Source organism: Patella vulgata, chromosome 9, assembly GCF_932274485.2.
Source record: "Patella vulgata chromosome 9, xgPatVulg1.2, whole genome shotgun sequence".
Classification (NCBI taxonomy): domain Eukaryota; kingdom Metazoa; phylum Mollusca; class Gastropoda; family Patellidae; genus Patella; species Patella vulgata.
In genome coordinates this window covers 7,434,203-7,446,466 of record NC_065887.2, presented here as the reverse complement: position 1 = coordinate 7,446,466, position 12,264 = coordinate 7,434,203, and the positions used below count along the sequence as shown (strand labels likewise).

At 36.2% G+C, this 12,264-nt stretch overlaps 1 protein-coding gene and 1 long non-coding RNA gene across 2 annotated transcripts in view; both read left to right on the top strand.

The window, feature by feature from the left end:
• The first annotated feature begins 4,951 nt into the window (after positions 1-4,951).
• On the top strand, positions 4,952-10,228 carry LOC126831707 (uncharacterized). Its single transcript, XR_007684268.2, has 3 exons — positions 4,952-4,987; positions 7,430-7,621; positions 9,803-10,228. It is a non-coding gene; the product is annotated as an uncharacterized LOC126831707 (long non-coding RNA).
• Positions 10,229-12,202: 1,974 nt separating this feature from the next.
• Positions 12,203-12,264, top strand: part of LOC126831703 (uncharacterized) — a 37,386-nt gene continuing 37,324 nt past the window's right edge. Inside the window, exon 1 of the mRNA XM_056103103.1 lies at positions 12,203-12,223. The gene's annotated coding sequence lies outside the window, so the exon portion shown is untranslated. The remainder of the gene's footprint in view (positions 12,224-12,264) is intronic.

The window sequence follows — 12,264 nt, the reverse complement described above, 5'->3', positions numbered from 1 at the left end:
TTGTCTGAAAGATCATTTATGTATATTAAGAATAGAAAAGGAACGAATATTGATCCCTGGTAAACCCCGGATTCAACTGACAAATAAAGTGATTGAAAACATTCAAGGACAACACATTGTTTACGATTTGTTAAATAATTGTATATCAAATCACATAAATTTAGACCAATACCATACTTTCGCAATTTATATATAATTCCCATGTGCCAGACTTTATCAAACGCTTTAGAAATATCACAGAATACAAAACTAAGCTCTTTCCCTTTATCTAGATTACTTATGATTATATTATATATCTCAAGAAGTTGGTTTATTGTTGAATCATTTTTTTTAAATCCTGACTGATGTTTAGATAATAAATCATATTTTTTAATAAAGTTGTACAGGTGTTGTAGGATAATTTTTTCAAAAATCTTACAAATTGTGCACGTTATGGAAATGGGGCGATAATTTTCTGGTATGCGCCATACATTTTGCCCGGACAGCGGCACCCCGACCAATGCTTATATCGAATTCCAACTGTCAAGGGATCTGTCCTCACAATTCTCCTAGGCCTTGTATCTAGACCTCAAAGTTTAACTGATTGTATTTCACAACCTCCCCGGTGCTGACTGGGGAGGTAAGTTTGTGTATACCTTAAGCTCGATGGTGAAATAAAAATGCCACCAGTGGTTTGTTCTAGGAAAATCACTAGAAATGGTCTCCAAAATCCCCCCCCCCCCCGAATACACTCGGTAACGACTATGATGTGCGACCCTATCCCTTTTTAAACATGATGTATCCGGCGATTCTGGATTTACTCGAATTTAATGCCAATACAATACAAGTTCATTATGTTCTTCGGAATGGACAATACCCTGTACATAAGATGTTTCTCCAATAACTCGCACCACCATCTCCACACTCTGTGAACTCTGCAGGTTTAGGCCCTCCTCCTGTTTTGTTCCTTCTATGCTACGATACTTTCTTCTATTGCTACAATAATATTTTTACAAAATGACATTCAAAATGAAATGAACAGAAATATGCCCCAAGCTCTTCAATGTTTATATTTTAAAATAATTATATGTAATTTTTGTTTTGTAATTTTGAATTCAATCCACTTACCCGCTAAAATCATATTGTCTATCTTTTTTTCTGCAGCTTTCTCCATCTCTGTTGTTCCTAGATAGAAAATATGTACATATATTGAGTGTAGTGTGGGGAATGATGGACCAAAGTGTCCATTTATTAAGTAGAAAGGAAGGTTTTGTGTTCGGTGGCTATGCACGGTGCAGCCACCTCTAGGCTGTGTAATTATGTGGAATTCTAGGCCAACATTTAGCCTGGACATTGCCCAAATATCCACACTAACGCCCACGCACCACAAACTGGGTTATTACGGTAGCAACATGAAACAAATGATTATATTTTCTTCAATAATTCACGGTGGGGGAGAGAGAGTGAGAGAGAGAGAAATGGGGTTTAACGTCCACTCGACACAAACTAGGTCATTTCGGGACTAATATATGGTTTAATTTTATTTCATTAATTCGCTTGCGCGTAGGGATCTTTAGCTGTGGGAGGTAACCGGAGGACCCGGAGAAAACCCACGAGGTTGGACAGGCGACCCTACTCCTTGTCACGTACAACCGGGGATTCGAAACCACGCCAGTCGACTCAATGACAGACTTTATGATACAGCGCGCACGCTAACCATTCAGCCATCCAACCCCCACGATGGGGGGAACCCAGAGAATACCTACACCTTGTCATGTACAAGCTTGGGGTCGAAACTTCGCCACTTGACTCAATGACAGATCTTATGAACTAAAGCGAACGCACTAGACGGTTCGACCACCCAAACCTCCTAGTGGAATAGGGCCTACTTTGAGAAAAAAGAGAATGTCGCCATATTCACTTGCCCTTCAATTTACGAAACCTCAAACGCCATGGACTTACAGAGACCGTCTTTTTTAAAATTCTGTGCCTTTTATCCGGCTGAATAAAATTTTATGATTCTGCTCGTATAACTCAAATAGACAGCACTCGTCAGAAGATGACCAATTTGTGTTTCTTCTTTTTTCATGTGTTTTGCTCATCGTAAATTAGTAAAGTAGCCTTATATAATATTCGGTGCACTCCAATCGAAAGGCCAAACGCTTGAAGAATAAAAAAAGGATCGCAAAACGTATTTTTAAAGTTAAAGCGCTCTGCTTGACAATTAAGCTTAAGCGTTGATTTAAGTTTTAGACTTAGCCATACAAGCTTAAAGTTTAGCCTTTTAATATCGAGTTATGGTAATACACTTGTTTTCACTTCAATAAAACGTTTGAATACGGACCCTGTGCCCATGCTAAAACAACACATTACAGGATGATCAGTAACTTAACACCCGAGTCAAGCGTGTAAATATTTTATTAGTATAAATTACATCCTTCTCTTGCTCTACAAAAAAAGTTTATACTCTTTATCTATACTTTATATCGTAATATCATATACATAAAGATTAAATAAAGAAACAAATAACATTTTCGAAAAAAAAAGCAAATTATAGCTTCATGTAACTTTAGACTTTGTTAATCCCACAGGTGTAATTTATCCTAATAAATACATAGACACTCTTCATTACATAATAAGCTGTTATTTGATGTAGGATGTTGGAGCGTTTTTTTTGTAGTTTAGTCTGTATAGTGTAAGAAACTCTAGTCCATTGTAATTGAAATGGTGTTTAACATCCTACTTTTTGTTACAGTAGTAGCTGAGTATTAGAATTATTTTACGGACGTAGAAGACAACTCATTAATTGAATTTTGTCAAATATGCTGTTGAGAAGCATTTTCTCAACAAGTCAAATATTACACTGTAAAGTCAAATAACTTTTATAAATGAATATATACGAGACTAGCAGAACAAATACGTCATTTTATACACATACTTTTTATTAGTTCATTAAAATTGTTAGTAATTAGGCATAAATGATTAACTAGGTGTTATGTCACGAAGGTGTTAAAACTAAACCGTCACTATTGAATGATATACACCACTATGGTCCAGGTTTGTGTATTCATTAGTGATGGGTGTTATAAATAGTCACGCTTTTACACCAGTAGTGACATCTTTTACAGCTAATTACACACTTGCTAAATAATGATAACTGTATAATTTCTAACCACTTTCTAAACATAATACACATTAGTTTAGAAATGTACTTATATCATGACAAAATTTGTCATTACTAACCTGCCCAGGTTCATAAATCAACGGTATCAGCTTACCAGTGACAGGTGGAACTATTGTGGTAAAACCACCACAGATCAAAAACACTATCAAAATTATTCGAAAATCCAAAAATATAAAAAAAACCATCTATGTCTAATATCTTGTGGAACTCTTGTGGCGAAAAACAACACAGAATAACATCTTGTGAAATATACTTTCCTCACATCTTACAAGATGATAGGATAAACTATTAATGGTCCAACTTTTCCAAAACTTGTCACAAAATGACTGAAAACGCACCTCTCGGCTTCTAAAAATTAAATAAAAGTTTTCATAATTTTAGAGCATAGACGGTTCTCTGTGTGAATCGTGTAAATCAACGCTAGAGACGTAATTTTGCAAATAAAGGGTGTGGAAGTATTCACAGAATTTAAAGTATTCTTCAACACATTTATTGGCTTGTTTATTCTGATATGTAGCAACGTTTATTGTCGCAGTTTCCTGTGTTAATTAAAAGTTCATTGTTATATTTCTGGCAATTTATAATTCTAAATACTTATAACTTTAAATTTTTATATTACTGGTCAATCATTATTCAAAACTATGTCATGTATTGCACGTCGCATAAAAGTACTTTTAATTTCCTGTTTGGCGTAATTAATAAATTTATAAACGTAATTTCCAATATATCTTTGATTTAATCAAAAAATCCATTGTGGTGTCTGCAATTAATTTATTGTCTCCAATCAAGTCTCACAACTAGTCGTCTTCTTCTTCGTCCATGGGGCTTAACGTCCGCTTCCAGCTCAGGTGATATCATAGACAAACAACTGGCAGTGCTTACGCAAAACCTTTATAGGCTGATCAACCAACCATAACAAAAAGATGAACGGCTCATTTTGACTTTACCAAAAACATAATACCTCACTGATATTATATTTAAACAAATGACAGTATATATGTGATTAGAAATATAGACGGTGTAATTTATGGACTATTTTGTTTTTGAAAACCCTTAGGTAATTATAAATTAAAATAATCCAGAAAATATCATGATTTTAGGTTCTAGCAGAGAGCAGCCCATATTTCAGCCCATTTCAAGTTCAGCCAATTAACAACATTCAAACTAAATAAAGCACATATTATATTTACAATTTAATTAATAATTAAAACGATTTGAAATACCATAAAAATCATGAAATGTCAGTTTATTAATTTTAAAAATAAAATTAGAGTTTCCATAAATACGCCAAAATTTTCACGAGGACGTAATATGTCGTCGACCCTGTCCGTCGGTTTGTCCGTTCACAATATTGAATCTGGCAGTAACTTCCTTGAATATGACTCATAATTGTACGATTAACCATGTTTATAGCCTGCGGACCCTCTAAATGTAACAGATATGGTAAAGATCAAAACACCCAGAATGTGTTCTAATGTAGTAGGCATCACAATTCAACTTCTTGTTTAATACAGCCTGGGTTGTTAATCACATTCAATTTTTTAGGAAATAAACTTGTATTACAGAACAAACAAATTTACATTTTGTGTTCATAATGATGGCTATATCTTACAACATGAGGGTTATACCATGTATATTTTGTTAATACACAGTGGGCAAATGAGAAGGTAAGGTCTATTGATTGTCCCTGTTCTCTGTCCACCTCTAGCAAAATATTGTTGTACCTTGCATGGCAGCCGCTTGTTGAGGGTGGGAATTACTGATTTAATGAATAGTATTACAGCCAAGGTATGGTAACTGTGATAAGGTTAGGAGGTACAACGGGTGAGTAATGTTTAAAAGGCATATCTTTATTTCATTTTTTAAGCAGTTAGGGAGAGAGTGCCCGGAACAAAACCACTAGATTAGAGAGGCGACATTAAACCTTATCATGCATAAGCAGTCCTTAGATTATAATTACCAGTTATCAGAAAATGCCTGATTACAGATTACATCTAATTAAGATTAAGATTACTGATTATGATTACTCTTTGTGTGATAACGATAGACTTTTTGATCTAAAGCACTTTTTATACGCCCACATTGAAATGTGGTCGTATATTGCCGTTACATCCATCCGTCTGTCATCCATAATTTATTTGTGAACACTCTACTGAGTTGTTTACATTAGTGAGATGAAGAATCCTATTTAATTTCTATTAGAGTTATGCCACTGGTTAAATTTGTATAGCACCCCGTGAACGCTCTAGCGACAAAACTTATCATATATGTATGAAATTTATATATGCATTATTTAGATTAGTAAAACGAAGAATTCTATTCAAATATGCGACACCCTCGACGACTCATCCTCGGACGATTTAGCTGCTGCGGGCGTATGTTTCGTTGCCTGGAAACCCATCTTTCTTCTCTTAAACCCCCGCCACAAACAAGCGGTTGCCATGCCAGATACGCCCACATTTTGCAAGACATGGACAGAAAACAGCTAAACAGGGCGAATGTTCGTACTATTTCCGACATGCGCCAATATCGAAAGGAACCGAAATCTTTAGGATAAATCCTATATTGCAAATTCCGTCAATATCCGATAAAAATTGAGACTTCTAGAGGGTCCACAACCTTGGTATAACATGCTTTTACGCTATTTGCGCAATTGAGAGCGGCCATTTTGACGGTAAGTTTCAGTTCGATTTTGACAAAATTCGAACTCGATTATAGTGAATTGTCATAGGTATAAACGTTTTATAGAATCAAACAAAACTTGTGACCTGTATAGGATCAATAAGCGAGAAACGCGACTTTTCGTAGAATCTTAAACTTTTTCTCTGTTGCTGTATAGTTTCTGATCCATGACATGAATATTTTTGTATTAGATAATCAGTAATCCGTTTTATTATGGTGGTGGGTTTTTTTTGTACCCCGCCTTTCGAAGAAAGCAGGGGACGATTAAAATGGATTCGTCCGTCTATCTGTCCGCCCGTCACACTTTTTGGGACACAATAACTCTCTTTCTAATTGAGCTAGAATGTTCAAACTTGGTGTAGGTGTTTATTAGGTCAATGCCTTGATGGAGTTAGACAATGAGCATTTTCTGCTTAGTTTAAGCAGAGATAAGCAATTTGAATGGTTGAAGCTTTGGGACAGGAAATGTTAGTTCTATTTAAGTGAGAGTGATGAAACTTGGTGTAAAGTTTTATTACATCAATAACTTGACTAAGTTCGACAATGAGCATTTTCTGCTCAGGGTACGCAGAGCGATAAGCAATTTCATTGGCCAAGACTTTGGAACACAATAACTATCTTTCTAATTGAGCTAGAATGTTCAAACTTGGTGTAGGTGTTTATTAGGCCAATGCCGTGACGGAGTTCGAAGATGAGCATTTTCCGATTAGGGTAAGCGGAGATAATCAATTAGATTGGTTGATGCTTTGGGACACGATAACTTTAGTTCTAATTAAGTGAGAGTGATGAAACTTGGTGTATAGTTTCATTACATCAATACCTTGACTAAGTTCGACAATGAACATTTTCTGCTCAGGGTAAGCAGAGTGATAATCAATTTGATTGGTCGAGACTTTGGAACACAATTACTCTCATTCTAATTGAGTTAGAATGTTCACACTTGGCGTAGTTGTCAATTAGTTGATGAATGCCTTGATGGAGTTTAAAGATCAGAATTTTCTGCTTAGGATAAGCAGAGATAGGCAGTTTGACTGTTTGATGCTTTGGGACACGATAACTTTAGTTTTAATTAAGTGAGAGTGAGGACACTATTAGCCCAATTCGGAGCAAAACAGTAGAACGTTAAACCCCATTTCATTTCATTTCTGTTGTATAGCTTTATTATATCAATACCTTGACTAAGTTCGATAATGAACATTTTTGCTGAGGGTAAGCAGAGTGATAAACAATTTGATTCGCCGAGACTTTGGAACACAATAACTCGCCTTCTAATTGAGGTAGAATGTTCAAACTTGGCGCAGGACCTATTAGGTGAATGTTTAAACTTGATGTAGATGTTCATTAGGTGAATGTCTTGACTGAGTTCAATGATTAACATTTCGAGCTGAAGCTAAGCAGAGCTAATCGATTTCATTTGTCGATGGTTTGGGACAAGATAATCTTGATTCTATCTGATAGAGAATGATGAAACTTAATGAAAAAAATAAATGTGCGATTAATTAATATGTGTCATCTATTTATTTTGCAATTTCGGCTTGGGACACCAGCCGCACTTTTGGCTTGTTTTGTTAAAATTTGATACAGATCCATGTACCAACCCAATGGCATTTACTAATCTCAACCGAAGATCTGCCACAAATGTAAGGAACCTTACAACCACTCCACTATCTGATAGATTTATCACAGAAGGATGGTACGGACAACGTTATGTTAAAATATCTAATTCAACACCTGGTATTAATCACTGTGGTACTGTTTATCCTATCTATTTACAAGGTACGACACCATTAAAGTAGTTTAATATCACTGTTTATCTTATTTAGCTACAGGATATGATATCAATATAGTATTTTAATATCATTCTTTATCCTATCTATCTATATATATGTAGCAGTATAATATCAATGTTTATCATATTTATACACAGAGAAAACGTAATCGCGCCTTTTTTAATATATTGCTAGTATGTGATCAGATATACAATTAAAAGCTATTTAGCTGCAAGGTATTCAATCGTCATGAACTGCCCCAAGAAAGTACTGAACTAGCAAAGAAAGACAAAAAACTGAAGTTTAAGTAGAAGATTTTAATGTGATTCTATTAAGTTAAAAAATATAGGCGGGGAATGGGTGAAAACAAGTCCAAACATCTATAACTGGTACAGTTCAATAGGGCATCCCACAGTTTCATGCCACTGTCATGCACGATACGATCACATTTTGCATGCAATAGATGGACGGGAAGAACATGGAAAATCAACAGGACTCCTCCTGGCATTGTTCAAATGCAACACATATAACACCAAATTTGAACCAAATCTGTTAAAAACTGCAGCCTCTATCGCGTTCATAAGGTTTAATCCGGAACGGAAGGATGTGGAACGCTGAATTTTGATAGGGTTTGTGCTCTTATGAACTATGCTTTCATGACCCATGTGATTCAAACCAAGTTTAAAAAAAAATTTATATTTAAAATTATAACCATTACTTATTCGATAAGGGCACGGAGGTATGCGGAGTAATGTTTTAAAACAAATTTGTTGGTATACATGCATATTGATAAAACAAATATACTGTTACTTGATCGTAAAGTAGAAGAAAACCGGCGACGTTTCTGAATGTGTGTACCAAGTGGCATGGGTGCAATTAGAATCGGATTCTTTCAGTCCACTTTTTTTTGTAAAAAATGTTTAGTTTATAACCAAGACGCTTGAGTGGACTTTATCAAATTGTGTGGTACGGGATTTTGTTTTTTTCTAATATCATTTCTATGCGTTTTACTACATAAAATGTAAGAATAGATCTACACAGCAGCTTTGTCTCAACTGCAACTTATTCGAAAGGAAAACTTCGATGTTGAGCAAATAGGGGTAAACATTTTAGGAGAAATGAAATGGGGTTTAACACCCTACTGTTCTGCTCCGACTGGGCTAATGAAGACGGGCATACACCATACAGTTTGCTATGAGGGAAATTTTGCCCGGACAACGGCTCTACATACTCTTCGCAGTGTTTCGTTTGATTAGACCTATCCATATTCCTGAAGCAATGGCCCGAGAAATACCCCTCTGGCCATTGCTGGATTGGCTTCTGATATTTGATTGAACGGGAAGAATAGACACAAAAGCTCGAATATCAGAAGCCAATCCACCAATGGCCAGAGAGGGATTTCTCGGGCCATTGTTTCAGGACCATGCGGCTCTACTGTCTGTTATATCGAATTCCTACTGTCAAGGGATCTTTTATTACGTGCACACCAATGTGTACATGGGACTTCGATCAGTCTGAACTTGTCAGGCCCTCCTTCCTGCACCACTGACAAGGGGAAACCACGCTGGAAAATCCCGATGAACTTTCTCGACCAACACCAGGAGAGACCCCGCGACCTCCAGGCTAGCGAGCCAGCGCCTCGCTCACTTAGCCACCGTGGCCCAACATCTTATGACCCCATTGGTTCCAAAAAAAACCTCATAGCCTGTATTGCGGTATAAAACGAATTACAAGCAGCATGGACACGTTTCAAAAGAAAGGAGAATAAATCTTTAAAAATATTATTCAGATTTTGAGGGAAAGAATTACTGATCCTCGTCTTATCACAGTACACGCTTTCTGCAAAATCAGATCGTTGTCTATGACATTGACGAGACGGAGGTTGTCAGAAGCGCAAAGATGGCAGATAATTGATAAGCATTCGATATAAATGGCATTAGAAGTTGCTGGCTCATCACCCATTCATCAGCTGTGTGGTTCGGAAACTAAGTAGTGAAGAGCCGGTCACGTCAGCCTTTCAATGAGGTCCAGTCTCAATCCCTGTATGTCCGACAGAATGTCAGCACCCAGTCAAAAACATAAAAAAAAAATTATTGCGAGTGATTCACATAGATGTCATGAAATACACGTATGTCTGTATATTACTGGACGTAGGGACCGATACAAATGATTGTACATTTTACAACAGGTGCTGATCCGGTAGCTGGTCCCGTAAAAAATAGAACATTTTGTGTGCATACTCGAAGTGGCCCTTGTGCTCGAACCATCCAGATAGAAACCAAACGTTGTGATAAGTTTCTGGCATATAATCTAAGACGAACATTTTCTGGATATGCGTCTTATTGTGTTGGTACGTATCTTCTTTTTTTGTAAGCCAATTTAGAGTCATATCTTTCATTTCATACTTAATAGGTTTTATATTATCAGGCATTGATTATTCCAAATAATCATAGGGACCATTAACACACTAGACATAGGGTGGGCCACAGCCTCAAATATATGTGTTGATGAAGAAATGAACGAACGTGCCGGAATATTACATTTCAATTACGTAAGATGTGCATTTATTGAACGCAGAAAACAATCGCCAAAATGGACATTCGTGTGACAATATTTATTAACTTATTCATCTATATAAATCCCTTAAAAAAATTATTTACGCTTTGAACTTTTAAGAATACTGTTCCGAGCTTGATAAAATTTGGATAAAACTCATCGACTTTATTCATTCATTAACTTGACTGCATTAGTTACTATGGCGACCACCGATGGTTAACAAGTAAGTGTTTGTTTGGACAACTAAGCCTTTGAATTGAGAAATCTGACAAAATCTCCCCGGACAAAAATTACAATGTTGAAATGTACTCTTATTCTCGACAAAAGCACCAATTGATCTCAACGGCTGTGCAAGAGACGAAGGACCAACTCGGCAGCTATCCAACTGCCCTCTAAATACGGCGGCAAAGCGGAGACAGGGTGGTCAGATTATTTAATGATATTTTGTAACTAAACAACTAAAATGGCAGAGAATGTTGATATATTTTTTAAAACACGTCTTATAAGGATAAATACGCCACTTATTTGTCGTCCTATAAGTATAGCTGATTATTTCTTTGAATCCACATACAGTATTACAAGATAACCACGCAAAGCGTTTTGAAGTATGTCCATACAGTAGCTATGTCTACAGCAACTTATCAGACTTTGGTGTTGAACAAATTTGATAAGAAACCTTATAGAAATTTGATCTTTCTCGTGTTCATAAACTTAGGGAATAACTTTAGCCTTTATCCGTCCACAAGCTTTTCGGTAAAGACGATAGGGAGGGATAATTTTGGGAAGGGGGGTTATAGAGCGCTGCTTATCGATATAGTTATTGAAAAAATCAATAAAATCGATAGCCTCTATCGCATTCAAGTTGTTTTTTTGGAAAAGGGGGATAACTCCAAATTTGGAAAAACCACCCGATTGGGGATACTCGATTGAACGTTCCGGAATTAAATTTTCTCAATTCCAAAAATAGTGTCAATCCAGTGAACGGGAGAATTTCTGAGTACAACACATAAAAGTGCCGACTGCATAAAACATATCTCAACCAATCACGACAGCGGAACCATATTTGTTACTTAAAATAGGTCACGATTCTACTCACACAATCCCAGCTGACGGGACTGGCAGAACTGTGACAGAGCTGAATTCCGTATCACCTGATTGAAATTCTATCAATTCAGGACGTCGCGGACTGACAATGGAGCACCCCCTATGACATGTATAGGGGCAGAATTTCAGAAAGGGGGGGTAACTCTAGGGCGAAAGTTGAATATGGATAAGGTTTATCCAGTCACGAGGTTTATAGAGCTCGCTAAGACTTGGCGTTGCGTATGCATAGATAAGTTAATTTGAATCATTTCACATTTGGAGGCAAGTAAAACAAAGCTTGACACTTTGCTGTGACCAAGGACGTTATCTCTCAGTGGCAAAACGTAAACCATACCGCTGATGAATGATGTATGTTTATGGTAAGTATGATCATAAATGTTAAAATAGACGCCAAATGTCGCTTAGTAATATATTTTCCTGGTTTATTAGGCTGAGAAAAAGAATTTAATTTATTAGGGTACAACAATTTTCAAGTCTTTGAATGGGTTCCTTGTATTTTTTCGCAGACTAAAGGAAATGCCAATATGAGATATGTTAAGATTCGGTGAATTGGTGAAATATCGAAATGGAATTGTTGATGTCTCTCTCTATTTTAAGCTGTAGTATGTAAGATTTAGAGCTGGTAGTTCTTGCTATGCTTGTTCAAAACACGATCATGACAAATGAATGCATTGGAAAATTCAGTCAAATAACACTATTCTGAGTGAAATTAAGAGAGTTTAATGTTTTCACAGGATAATCTCGATTGTCAAGTACAATTGCTGCGATAATAACCAACGTCCCGATTATTCATTGGCGAAGATGTTCTTATCCCTTAAATATCTAAGCAACCCAATAGCCTAAAGAAATGATTATGGGCATAATATATTCATTTCAATCAAAAGAATTTAACCTTGTAAAGACGTGCTAAATATAATATTGGTTTTTCGAATTTCAGATGACCTGTCAGGTAATTATATTATCATTATATTACGTACAAATTAAAAGAGA